The following is a 7,841-nucleotide window of genomic DNA, read 5'->3' as shown; positions in this document are numbered from 1 at the left end:
TTGGAAACAAATGTATAAGCCTGATTCAGGGCAGCTCCCGGGAATGCAGGAGCCAGAAGAACCTAGTTTCAAAGTGCAGCTAGTGATTGCTGGATTTTACTTAGTTTGTTTTGTTTAACCGCTTACACGAATTCATTTTTTGTAAAAATGTGCTGAGATTTCTGTAGTAAATCCTTGGCTAATACACATTGCAGTAGCACTTTAGATCCCAATGAAATGTGGCTGTTCGACCTACAAATCACGGAGCTGTGAGTCTTACTTTCCCTCCCCTGTTTTGCTTACTTCATTAAATAAAACGTAACCTTCAAAAAATGCAGGAAGGAGGAGAAAACTTTGTTTTAGAAGGGACGGAAACCTGCTCTGCATGAAAGTGTGGGTTGCCCTCTTGTGGCTTGCTTGAGAACTACAGGGAAACCCTCTTCTGCAAGACCGAGGACCAAAGCTTTGGGAAAAAAGCATGGTTAGACTGACCACTTTTGTGTTGAAGAAAAAGCAGCTGTGGCATCCTGACCTGAAACATGGTCTCAATCCAGATCTGTTGGAGGGCCTCTTCCAACAGAGGTGCCCTCTAAGCTCTGTCCCAGCTCCTGCCATCCTAGCAGTTCGAAAGCACACCAGTGCAAGTAGATAAATAGGTACAGCTGCAGCGGGAAGGGAAAAGGCATTTCCATGCACTCTGGTTTCCGTCATGGTGTTCCGTTGTGCCAGAAGCGGTTTAGTCAGGCTGGCCACATGATGCAGAAAGCTATCTGTGGACAAACGCCGGCTCCCTCGGCCTGAAAGTGAGCTGAGTGCTACACTCCATAGTCACCTTTGAGGGGACTTAACCATCCAGCGGTCCTTTACCTTTTTTACTCTAAGCTGCAAGGGGGTGGTATCAAAAACAACCCTGCTACACAAGCCAGTCCTAGGACAAACCACTGGACGCACTGCGTCACAGTATCATCCCAGAGCCTCCCTTATATTTAGGCTGTCAGGTCACCATGCACATGGAAAAGGGAACCATTTTGCTTCCGTGTACAGAACAGCCAATATTCATCCACAGTACAGTGGTACCTCGGGTTACATACGCTTCAGGTTACATATGCTTCAGGTCACAGACTCCGCTAACCCAGAAATATTACCTCGGGTTAAGGACTTTGCTTCAGGATGAGAACAGAAATCGTGCTCCAGCGGCGCGGCAGCAGCAGGAGGCCCCATTAGCTAAAGTGGTGCTTCAGGTTAAGAACGGACCTCCAGAATGAATTAACCTGAGGTACCACTGTACTCAGATATCCCTGGCTGAAGCAGAGTGCGAACAGGTGCTCTGCATAGATGGGACTATGACGACGCAAACTCTGCTGGACCGTGGTATGGTGTACTTTGTACGATGGTGGGATTCCTACAAAATTCGTGCGCAATACTGCTGTGGATCTCAAAGGGAGAGGCGTCTGTGTGCTCTGCATATGGCATGTGTGAATTTGTTCTGCCCAGCTGTCAGGCTTCGGGGAATCAAATCCCTCCTACGGTGGCAGCCAAGAATCAGAGAAATGATAAAAGTTCTCACCAAGCAATTTATTCAATAATTCACAGAGAGTGACGAAGGAATGCAGCCTTCCCTAATACTGGCATTGCTCCATGTAAAGTCCCATGCCACTGCGTCTCCCCATCAGACATCACTCCTGTGTCAGCTAATCTGAGCTTTCTGCTTCTGAGATCTCTGTTCTAATACCCCCAAAGCCCACCTGGTTCTGGGAGAGGGGGGAGTCAGGAATGCTTTCCAAGGACAATGAGTCTGTCAACTGTCTCTCCCCTGGTGATGCTTCTTCTTCCTGTGGTTCCTCTTCCAATATTTCCCAGCTTCTCCCCTCTGCAGCCTCTGAACTATGCCCTTCTGCAAACCACTGTTCTAAATCAATATTGTCCTGTTCTTGGGAAGGTTCAGGAAAAGGGAGGGGGGAGCGGGCCGCACCATTCCTCCTCAGTCCAGCCCTTGACACCAACCCTATAGCTGGTAACACAAGGTTAAGAGCAGGGGTAGGCAACCTAAGGCCTGGGGGCCGGATGCGGCCCAATCGCCTTCTCAATCTGGCCCGTGGACGGTCTGGGAATCAGTGTGTTTTTACATGAGTAGAATGTGTCCTCATGTTTAAAATGCATCTCTGGGTTATTTGTGGGGCATAGGAATTCGTTCACCCCCCCCCAATATAGTCCGGCCCCCCCACAAGGTCTGAGGGACGGTGGACCGGCCCATGGCTCAAAAAGGTTGCTGACCCCGGGTTAAGAGTGAGCTGAGGCCCATCTCAAAACAATGCATGCCCACCAAGACTGAAGTAGAGGCTACAACTACAGGCATTTAAAAGGGGAGATGAGCGGTGTAGCAGCCACAAGACTGTTTTCTTTTTTTAAAAAAACAGCCACAGCATCGGTATAAGCATTTATCGCTTCTAGATATATGCAAAAACTTCTGTTCCCAGAAGCTTGAATTTGGCAGTGCTGGCGGAAGGACACAGCCATTGTGAATGACAGCCATTGATAGTTCCATCCTCTGTGAATCTGCCTAAATAAGGCTTTAAAGTTATCCGTGTTCCATTGTTTAGCTATGTGCTGCCACCGTGTGAATAATCACTTCTTTTTGTTTGCCCATAGTCTTCCAGCATTCAGCTTCATTCTGGAGTCTCAGGTTGTAGTATTATGAGAGAGGGAGGAAATACTTCCCTCTCTCCTCTATCTACACCTCAAGTAATCTTACACAACTTTATTGTATACCCCCTTACTCTCCTTTTCTCTAAACGAAAAAATCCCTGAATATTGTAACTTCTCCTGACTGGGGAATTGCTCCACCCCCTGGAACATTTTGGTTGTCGTTTTCGGAACCTTTTCTAGCTTTAAGGTGAAATGCCTCAGCACCATGAAGCAAACTGCCCTCATTTCTGTCTAATACTGTACTGGCAGCGGTCAACACTACCCCTGACTTGTGTCTTTTTAGGTTTATTATAGTGTTTGTGTTGTAAAATTTTAATACAAAGCAGTTTGAAAAGGGAGAGGCAAACATATTATCCCTTTCCCTCCCTGTCAGTTTGTATTCTCTTTAAAATGCAAGTGTGGAGGTCAGGGAATGAAGAGAGAAGCGATGTCTGGTCTCACTAACATAAGGTTACCAGATTTTTTTCAATGAATCCGGGGACACTTTTCAACTTCAATGGATTTTGTATGGGGACTGATTTGTAAATACGGTGACTGTCCCCGGGAAACGGGGACATCTGGTAACTTTACACTAACACACATTTCCTGCAAAGGAGGCATGTGTTTGGCCCAGCATTTGGAGACACCAGTGAGGAAGGCAGATGAATGCAATACTCCCACAATACTCTTGTATTTCAGGTGATGCAGGTGGCGCTGTGGTCTAAGCCACTGAGCCTCTTGGGCTTGCCAATCAGAAGGTCAGCGGTTTGAATCCCTGCGATGGGGTGAGCTCCCGTTGCTCTGTCCCAGCTTCTGCCAACCTAGCAATTCGAAAGCACACCAGTGCAAGTAGATAAATAGGTACCGCTGCAATGGGAAGGTAAACGGATTTCCATGTGCTCTGGTTTCTGTCACAGTGCCCCGTTGCGCCAGAAGCCATTTAGTCCTGCTGGCCACATGACCTGGAAAGCTGTCTGTTGAATGCCAGCTCCCTGAAGCCAGATGAGCACCACAAACCCATAGTCACCTTTGACTGGACTTAATCATCCAGGGGGTCATTTACCTTTTACCTTGTATGCCTCAAGCAGAGATACTTGCCCATGCTTCCTTATCCAGTGCTAAGCGTTGTGTAGTGCTTATAACATATAGGATTGGGAGACCCATGTTCAAATCTCCACCTAGCCGTGAATTTCAGTGAGGGACTTAAGACCAGTCAACAAAACTCAACCCAACCTAACTCACTTTGTTTTGTTCATTTTTGCTTTTGGGGATGGTGTCTTGCTTGCACATGCATGCCAGTTTGGGCCCTGGCAACTCTGCATACTTTCTTTGGCCTTTCAAGCAATGCGGGAACCAAATATGCCATTATGTCAGTAAGGTAAGGTTACCAGATTTGTTTCAATGAATCCAGGGACACAATCAATCAATCAATCATCAATCAATCAATCAATCAATCAATCAATCAATATTTTTAAAGAGAGGAAAGAAGTTAATATTTTTAAAGAGAGGAAAGAAGTAATATTTTCTCTGTTGCACGGCCTTCCTCTGGGTCCCGGTCTTTCTTGGAGCGCTAACCATGCTTCCCTCCCTCCCTCTCCCTCCTTGCACTGCGATCCCCTACAGGCTTACTCGGGAGTAAGCGTTAGCAGAAACCCCCCCTCCTCCTGCTGCCATGCCCACCTGTCTGGGTGTCTCCTGCACAGGCATCATCCGGTGGCCGCCCATCCATGCCGTGGTGCACCCAGTCAGCAGGTACAGGGCAGAGCCAGTGGCGAGCGAGCAGGAGGAGGCACACTTGGACTGGATCAGCTCATCTCCTGCTCGCCTCTCATCCGCGATGGCCAAAGATGAGCTGGCCAACAAGCTGAGCCGCTACTTGCAAGTCAAGGAGAACAATGGAAAAGCCGAGCAGCAGCCACAGCCCAAGCACCACCTGGAGGCTGAGTCGGAGCCCGAGCCGACAGCCTTGGGCAGCTCTAGCCCAGCACCACGTCTTCAGACCCTACACCGAGTCCCCATATGATGTATCTTGTGCACAACACATCATATGGGCAAAATGGTGGGCGCCATGGCAGCGGGCAGCTCCTGAAGCCAGCCAGAGCCAACTGCACTACCAGGCTGGCTCCAGGCTGCTGAGACTGCCACTGCTGCCGCCACGTTTCGCGGGGACATTAGATGAAATCCGGGGGCATTCCGGGGATGGAATTTTTCTGGGGACAAATTTGCAAATCCGGGGCCTGTCCCCGGGAAATGGGGACGTCTGGTAACCCTACAGTAAGGACCCCAGAATGCCGCCCAGTAAGTGTGCGTGTGGCCTTGTCATAATATAGAGCTGCAACTCTTTGGCGAGGGGGTAGTCTATATATGGTGTAGGCTTTTTAGAACCCTTTTTGTGTCTGAATGTGGCAGCACACTCTGTACCCTTCAATAGTTCGGATTTAATTTAATACATTCAGTGATTTGCTACACTTGGTTTAACCTCCCCGTACTCCCCACCAAGAGATGCTGCTGCTGCAGGCTGATTAACAAATTAGATTATGAATTCTAAGAGAGCTTGTTGTTAATTTAATTGAAACCTAATTGTGACTTCATTAGCATCTTCTATTCCCCCCCCACCTGATACTTAAGGTTATCTGAGGTACTGTGCCTCTCTAAAAACATGTTGTTGAAAGGAAGCCCCATTGATCCCTACATGACTTGCCACTGTCTTAAGTGCTTAGTTGCCCTTCTGGCCTGATATGGAAGGATATAGGATGCAGACAGGCATCGTTTAGGGAAGACGTCATGTGAAAAGCCCTGCTGGTTCGGATCAATGGACCATCTAGTCCAGCATCATCTTTTCACAGTGGCCAATCAGATGCCTTTGGGAAACCCCAAATGCAGATCCTGAGCATAAGAGCACTCTCTTCATTTCTGATACCCACCTCGATGGAGGTGGCTGGAAGCCACTGATAGTTTTATCCTCCGTGAAATATCCTCTAAAGCCACTTTAAAGCCATCTTCACTGGTGGCCATTACAATTCCTGGTAGTGGAAAATTCCATAGCTGAACCATGTACTGCAAGACAAAGGCTTAAGACAAAGGTCTCTTGCTTATGAGATAGATCCTTAAAAAAACCTGTCTTCCTGAACAACTTCACACTCCCTGCTGGACTTTTGTCATGAAGGTCTTGAGCCCAGAACCCTGGCAGCTGCTAAGACAGTTTTGCAAACAAACAAACAAACAAACAAACAAACAAACAAACAAACAAGCTGCATGAATTATTATAGCTAGGAAGTGGAAGGGGCAAGCAGAATACAAAATGGAAGAATGGTATAAACAGGTGTGGCATATGGCTATTAATGATAAATTAACATGTGCCATTAAGGCAAGGCGGGGAATATGCAGGAGAAATGATTTTGAGGAGATATGGAGGGTGTTTGTAGAATTTGTACTGTTAAAACGGAAAGGGGTCAAGCCATCGCAAGAGGTCTTGAAATTTTGGGAGACTGGATAGTTAGAATGGAATGGCCTCGGTGGTGGGCTGCACATTTTTATTCTTATTTATTTATGATTATTACTTTGTTAAAATAGAACAAAAAATTAAAAAAGAAGAAAAAAGAGCATTATAATTTATCAGAGATATTTAAAAATTATCTGTTTTAAGGCCAGTATAAACAAAAAATGAAACAAACACATTACAAGACTGTCTGTATACATCTGTGTTAGTGAAACACCAAGATGGTTTGCAGGGTGGTAAAGGTAAAGGTATCTCTGACCGTTAGGTCCAGTCATGGACGACTCTGGGGTTGCGGCGCTTATCTCGCTTTACTGGCCAAGGGAGCCGGCGTACACCTTCCGGGTCATGTGGCCAGCATGACTAAGCCGCTTCTGGTGAACCAGAGCAGCGCATGGAAAACGCTGTTTACCTTCCCGCCGGAGTGGTACCTATTTATCTACTTGCGCTTTGACGTGCTTTCGAACTGCTAGGTTGGCAGGAGCAGGGACCGAGCAATGGGAGCTCACCCCGTCGTGGGGATTCGAACTGCCGACCTTTTGATCAGCAAGTCCTAGGCTCTGTGGTAGTTGAGGCCAATTCTCTTCCAATGCCTAGTTGCCTGTAGATGATTTTTTACTTGTGGCAAGCAACCAGGCAAACTGCTCTTCACAAGCCTGTGGCAGGTTAAGAAGAAGAGGCAGCCAAGTCTGTCCACTGCCTTGCTTGTGATCAAAAGTCACCATGAAATGTCTACTCCCGTCTCAGGCAGCAACTGCAACAAGAGGCTATTTTGTGCGGCTAGGAAGACTGCACACCATTTCAGAAGCATCCCTTAGAAGTCTTTCTGAGATTTCTTGCTGCTGTACTAAATGCATCAAACTGACTCATGACTTTTGCTTTTCCTCTTGTAAAATATGTTGTCCCCATGGTTATTTTAGCTCTTTGTCTATGCCATTGCTCTTCTAACAAAAGGACCATAATTGCAAATGGTAATGAGATCGCTATAATGAACAAGCGTATCTAAGCAGAATGGAAAAGCTGTTCTATTTGGAGCCTTGCTTTGCTGACTGGTCCTTGTTTGTTATCTGAATACAGGCACTGAGCGCTGAATGCATGGACAAAATAGACTCACATTTAATCCTCAGCATCTAAAGAAGTAAAACTGAAGCACTTCCAGATGCTCTAGACACCAAACTCTGATCGGATCTGTGTTATCTTACCCTTCAACTATAGAGAACCTGGGTTTTCAAATGTCAGAGGCATGGATTACTTTCAAAATACAGTGGTGCCCCTCAAGACGAACGCCTCGCAAGACGGAAAACCCGCTAGACGAAAGGGTTTTCCGTTTTGGAGGCGCTTCGCAAAACGAATTTCCCTATGGGCTTGCTTTGCAAGACGAAAAAGTCTTGCGAGTTCCTTCGGGGTTTTTTCCCTTTCCCCCCCTTTTCCTAAGCCGCTAAGCCGCTTATCAGCTGATCCGCTGATAAGCCGCTTAACAGCTGATTGCTAAAAGCCGCTAAACCGCTAATAGCGCTAATCCGCTAAGCTGTCAATGGGCTTGCTTCGCAAGACGAAAAAACCGCTATACGAAGAGCCTCGCGGAACGAATTAATTTCGTCTTGCGAGGCACCACTGTATATGGGGTGCTTGCCAGAATTTCCTTTCCATGTGCTCTGAAAAAATTGCATTTCCACCCTTT

Source organism: Podarcis raffonei, chromosome 4 (genome assembly GCF_027172205.1).
Source record: "Podarcis raffonei isolate rPodRaf1 chromosome 4, rPodRaf1.pri, whole genome shotgun sequence".
NCBI classification, from domain to species: domain Eukaryota; kingdom Metazoa; phylum Chordata; class Lepidosauria; order Squamata; family Lacertidae; genus Podarcis; species Podarcis raffonei.
The sequence above is the reverse complement of the archived record's forward strand: the minus strand, read 5'-3'. Positions refer to the sequence as shown.